Consider the following 6,000-nt stretch of genomic DNA (forward strand, 5'->3'; position numbering starts at 1 on the left):
GCTTGCCAAAAACGTTCCACATCGCGTAAAAATAAGGAACTAAAAAAAAAAAAAAAAAAAGAAAAGTCATGGCAAGATTTGTGAATGAAAAATGGAGGTACTTCGTACTGCAGTGCAGAAATCGTTCATAGTTTTTAGAGAATAAATATGGCTTTTGAGTAACATATTAATGTCGTTAGTTGTATTTTATCACTGCTACCCCCGGATGTTAAATAAGGGAGTAGTTGGTACATACGCAAAGAAACTTTCGATATTTAGTTCAACGTGAGCGCGTTGGTGGAGTTAAATAAAACTGAAAGCCGAAAGACGTGCTGTTCCGTCCGTCCCCATGTTTATCCTTTCAGTTTTATTTAAACTTTCGATAGCGGCGGTAAAATAAAATAAAGAAATACATTTATTCGAAATCCCCGAGTGTGGCTGTGGCTTCAACTGCTCCTGCTTCTTTTCTCTATTTCTTTCTTTATTTATTTGTATCAAGTGGTCACGTGCATCCGAATGAAAGAGCTAACATAAAATCAGATCGATACAAGTCCGTGATTTCAAAACTCCCAGTAGAATACACGCATGTATGGAATTTTCCTGCAATGCTCCACAGTGTTGATGTCCCCCCCCCCCCCCCCCCCCCCCCCCCCCGCCGGGCTTCAAAGATTTTGTTTTTTTCCCGGCTCACAGTTTTGGTTTCCCTTGCTTGCCTTGCCACGTACAATGAGTACTACTGAAAACAACCATTAAGCTGCTTACTAGCAGGAAGTGTGAATTTAGTAAACAAAGGGCTACCAGGTCCGAATTTAGTAAAGTGAATTTAGTAAAGCGAGTTTCCGGCGCCACCTGAGGGGAGCTTCGTGGACTAGCACCCGTGCCTTACGGATAAGCCGACTTTCCTGAACAAAACAACGTGGAAGCCGGGGTTTGTTTGACCGCTGATCTAGTTGCGCGTTTGCGAACCCTACGATGAACTGCGGTTAAAACCAAGGGCTACCAGGTCCGATCTCGAGTGAGTTATAAACCACGCGGTATAAGCGCGGAATAACAGCGCACGCGGGGGGAGGGCATACGCGCGTCTGGCCGCGCTGACCTTGACCCTGAGGCCTTGGTGAAATATCCGGAAACGATTAGGAAAGTCCAGATGCTCGCTCAACGTTGGGCGACGACGCCAAGCATATGGACAAACTTCACCCGCAGAGCTCTTTCCACTTTACCGGAGCGAACGCTGGAGAGGGGGTGACTGGACTCGTCTGATTCGTCTCCACTCTCGCCTCGCCTCCGGCGTTCGCTCTGCTAAAGTGGAAATACTGGAGAGATTCTTTGGATGAGCTTGTCCTGCCTTTCTAGAGCGCAGCTCTGAGCGGCGTCGCAGTCGGTGTAACCGCGCGCGTTGCATTAGGGGACTTCAAAGTTTCCCTGCTAAATTTAGCGGGGAAAATGGCGTCACATGGCTGTGTCACGTCACCTATAAAGAAATTCAGTTTCCCCGCTAGATTTAGCGGGAAAATTGACGTCACGTGACCTCAACATCAATTCAGTTTCCCCGCTAAATTTACCGGGGAAGATGATGTCACATGACTTCATGTCACGTAACCTATGCGCAACGTCAGTTTTCCCGCTAAATTCAGCGGGAAAACTGACGTCACATGAGCTCGACACCAATTCAATTTGCCGCTAAATTTAGCGGGGAAATTTTGAATTGGTGTTGAGGTCACTGAGGAGGAGGAGGGGAGTGTACGGAAGAGGAGAAGGGTACGAAAGAGGGAGAGGGCACGGAAGAGGAGAGTGATCTCTCTCTCTCTCTATATATATATATATATATTTCTTTCTCAAATTGTTTGGTACGGTATACTGAAAAATCAAAATACCTCAAGAGCTGCGCTCTAATTTCGCGTTACAGAGATTTGTAAACATCTTTGATTTTTTTTTTAACCAGTGTTTTAGTAGTGTTGCAGGGACTTAGGCCACTGCACCAGTGTGTCGACGAAAGGGCTGCTCTATGTCATCTGCGATCTCAAGTCTTTTGTAGGCAACGAAAAATCTGAAAGATTGAAGGACAGCAGGGATATGTGAACAGTGGAAATATAACTCGAATCAAATTTCAATCGAATAGAGCCAAATATAATGCCCCAAAAGTCGAATGCCGAATCCTATACGAATACTTGAATTTATTCGCAATGTTCACAAAACTAATAATAAACCGCTTTTTTTTTTTTTTTTTTTGCGGTGTTTTGTTGACGACATAGCCGAAATCCGATAGCATTGCTTGTCTTCTACGGAGGTTATATTCCGCTGATTGAATTGCGATGACCCGTATTCGCCTCGAGATCGAACCGTGTCACCACCGTGCGGCCGAAATCGGAAACGTGCGAAAGCGGGCATGGCCTCCGATATCCGGAAGCGCGCGAACCAATGGAAATCAGTGGCGCGAATGCAACGAATGCTTCTCCGGCTGTCCGATTCGTGCGGAGAGGGCGTAATCGGAAAAAGAGGAGGAGGCGCTGTCTCTCCTCGGGGTGGCGCTCTCAACCCAGTCATCAACAGCGTGGCGCAAGGAAGAGTCCAAGAAAACGTCTTGTTACGTCGAGTTACTGCAACTTCTACTTACAGATTTGTGTGTATTGTGGTAGAACGGTGAACAGCTGCTCTGAGGAAGCAGATAGACAAGTTGCGATGCTTATTTAATTTGAGGTACTCATCTGGACATGTGGCGGCCAGCGCTAAAGCGCGCCTTTTAATATATTTCACTGCAATCTGCAGCGCGTAGAAAACTTAAAAAAAAGAAAAAAAATATTAGCTCAGCACATAAAAGTTTGGATTTCCCTAATTAAAAATAATCATGCTACATTTTTTTTTTTTTTAGATCTTTGCACGTTGTTTGACGCAGCTTTTTGAGCCTGAGCACGAGTTTTTTTTACTATATAGTGCAGTCCGTGTTGTCCTTTTAATATTTTTAATATATATTACGCAATTTTCGCGCGTCATATTGTGCTGTTTGCTTCTACTAGAAGTAGCCTTAATACGGAAACTAAAATTGAAATATTCAAATTTCGTTCAGAAATGAGTCAAACATGGCGGATAATAACCGTAAATGATAATCGCACGTTTGTATTTTGAACGATTGGTTATATTTTTCGTTCCAAACGGTGCACTCGAGCAAGCGCTCGAAAAGAACCGAACGAAGAGCGCTATGCGTCATGGAATATCCGGCGCAAACAACAAAAAAAAAAAAAAAAAAAAGAAAAAAGAAAGATACCTTTATTTGTGACGTAGCAAGGCTGGCGTGGTTATGAGCTTTGCCGTTGCTGGCGCTGTCAGCGTTGTGGTGGTGTCAATAACAAGCTTTAGTAGACCGTGTCTCCCCCTCCGCTATGCCCCTCCGCTACCCGGAACTCTGCAGCCAAGGCCATCGTCGCGCAGACGCAGTGGCGGTTTCTTCGTAGCGGAGGGTTAGCGGAGGGGGAAACACGGTCTGCTAAAACTCCCTAATAACGCGTTATAACCGCGCCGTTCGAAGTACCCGTGGGGTGACGAGCGTGTGGCTGGCCCAAGGAGCACGTAGCTTCCACAACACTGTCAGCTTAGGGCTGAACGGGGTGGGGAAAGCAACTTTTGTTGGAGTTTTGAGCGACAGGCTAATCTTCTAGGGGGAGAATGGATGTGTCCGGGTACACAAGCGAGGGACCGAGAAAGACGGGAGTCCCTCCTGTCCGTCTTGTTGGACTGTTTGGTACAATGCGCGATTTGTAAGAGGAGGAAGAAAGCTAAGAAGGAAAATGATGAAATTTCAAAGAGCGGCGCTGCTGCGATGGAACTTGCTGTGGTGTTGGAGTATTTAGGGATTGCTTGGATTGAGGACTGCAGCGTGGTAATTTACGTACGTTTAATCCACCATTTTCTGATACACCCGTGTTGCCAACCCGTATAGTCGATTTCGCTAAATCAAGGACACTACACTTGCTACGCCATGAACGTAACAACTTCCCCAACGTTGCTAGATTACCTCCCCAATAGGCTCCACATGCATCCACCAGGTGAACATTGGAAGATCGTTTAATTAGCTTTAAAATTAATTTGCTTTTGCCTTTCAACGAAATACTGGTATTTTTGAGGTTACGCTGCAACATGCAACACATTAAAGCTAGAAAATGAGCGCTGGAATTTCGTTTCCGCACCCCTTTTTAAAACGGGGTCAAGACAGCCTGCAGGTATCAGTCACCACGATATCCATGGTTCAAATACCGCGTGTCAAGTGTCTCCTTGAACTCGTTGCCGTACGGCATTCGAAGCTCAGATCTCGTGGTGACTCGCGTTTGAATCTGTTTGCAGTTTGCAGACTGTCTTTTGTATGATGTATAAGCAGTGTGACCCCGGCTTTGGGGAAAAATTATGGCAGTGAGATACGACCACCTCGCAATAATTTCGCCATTTAAAAATTTTTTTTTACAGACTTTGTGATAATTGTAGGTACCGATTCAAAAGGTGGGGCATCACCTTGTAAACGTCTAGTTTTTGGCATATGTAGCAGAGATCACCGTATCCCGTTATGCACCTTGTGGCCGGGCCCCGGCCGCGGCCCGCGGCCCGCGGTCCGGTCCATGCACGTGCAGAACTCTACCTGCGACGCTGACGACTCGCCCCCATACCTTGGCAAACCTCACTCATGAGGGCCCTCACTCACCCTCATTTTCACAAATGAGGTGAGGGTGAGTGATTTTCTGAACCAGGAAAGTTCATGACTGTGAGGGTGAGTGAGGGCCGTAAGGGCTGTGAGGGCCGTGAGGGCGATGAGTGCGTGAGGGGCGTGAGGTGTGTGAGGGCCATGAGTACGCGAGGCGCGTGAGGGCTGTGAGTGCGTGAGTGGCGTGAGAGCCATGAGTGCGTCAGGGGCGTGAGGGGTATGAGTGCGTGAGGGCCGTTAGTGCGTAAGGGGCGTGAGGGGTGTGAGGGCCATGAGTGTGTGAGGGGCGTCAGGGCGGTGAGTGCGTAGTGACGAGAGGGCCATGAATGCGTGAGGGGCGTAGGGGGTATGAGTGCGTGGGGGCCGTAAGGGCGGTGAGTGCGAGAGGGGTGTGAGGCCATGAGTGCGTGAGGGGCGTGATGTTGGTGAGTGTTTGAGTGGCGTGAAGGCCATGAGTGCGTGAGGGACATCAGGGGTATGAGTGCGTGAGGGCCGTGAGGGCGGTGAGTGCGTGAGGGGTGTGAAAGCCATGAGCGCGTGAAGGGCGTGAGGGTGGTGAATGCGTGACGCCCACTTCAAACGGAGAAACGTTCTCAGCAATTTGTGTGTTGCTGGCGGGTTGTTCCCCAGCTTTCTCTAGATCGACACGAATTGCTGAGATCGGGTCCGGCTCGAAACAAGCGAGCAACTCGGAGCAATTTGAAGACGTTTGAAGCGGCGGCAGGCCAATCAGGAACGCAATATTTTTCACGTGATACCTCGTGCCGGTAATGATGACAACAAAGGACTTGTTCTGGTTCGAAACTGATCGTTTTTGGAAATAGTCTGTTTAAGAAAAATGCATTAGCATTCTCAAAGAAATTTAAATGCATAAAAACACGCTTGTAGCACGTAATTGTGTGTGTAAATAGTCCAAGAAAAATAAAATGTCGTGATGATGATGGCAAATTGCAACAATTGGTTGCTGCGTGTGAACTCGGGTGGCCCGTGTTGCTGGTGTTGCGACGTCAAGTTGTTGGGCGAAATTGTCCCGTCTGAGGCGGGCCTGAGTGGCGTGAAGACCATGTGTGCGTGCGGGGCGTGAGGGGTATGAGTACGTGAGGGCCGTGAGGGCGGTGAGTGCGTGAGGGGCGTGAGGGCCATAGGGGCGTGAGGGGTATGAGTGCGTAAGGGCCGTAAGGGCGGTGAGTGCGTGAAAGTGGTGAGTGCTTAAAGGACGTGAGGGCCATGAGTGCGTGAGGGGTGTGAGTGCGTGAGGGGTGTGAGGGCCATGAGTGTGTGAGGGCAATGAGTGGTGAGGGTGGTGAGTTCGTGAGTGGTGTGAGGGCCATGAG

This window comes from Ixodes scapularis, unplaced genomic scaffold (genome assembly GCF_016920785.2).
Source record: "Ixodes scapularis isolate PalLabHiFi unplaced genomic scaffold, ASM1692078v2 PGA_scaffold3__209_contigs__length_174095766, whole genome shotgun sequence".
Classification (NCBI taxonomy): domain Eukaryota; kingdom Metazoa; phylum Arthropoda; class Arachnida; order Ixodida; family Ixodidae; genus Ixodes; species Ixodes scapularis.